Genomic DNA, 272 nt, shown 5'->3' with positions numbered 1-272 from the left:
AAAAAACACCATATTGTTGTTGTACTGCACGTTGCTGCAGCTCCTCTTTTCACCCTGTGTGTCTGGTTCTTAATTTTATCTACAGAGTGAGGCATCTCACTTTTTTACTATCTTTGTTGGGAGTCACATGTGTAATAGCTAGGTAAGACCACATCAGCTAGATAACTCTTTCTCTTTGGTCGGTCCAAGGCAGGATTAGCTGGGAGACTTCTTCTAGACGAGGCGCACCTGTAGAATACCTGCAGAACAGGGACAGGAAGTAGTTCTTTTGG

This window comes from Etheostoma spectabile, chromosome 9 (assembly GCF_008692095.1).
Source record: "Etheostoma spectabile isolate EspeVRDwgs_2016 chromosome 9, UIUC_Espe_1.0, whole genome shotgun sequence".
NCBI lineage: Eukaryota > Metazoa > Chordata > Actinopteri > Perciformes > Percidae > Etheostoma > Etheostoma spectabile.
The sequence above is the reverse complement of the archived record's forward strand: the minus strand, read 5'-3'. Positions refer to the sequence as shown.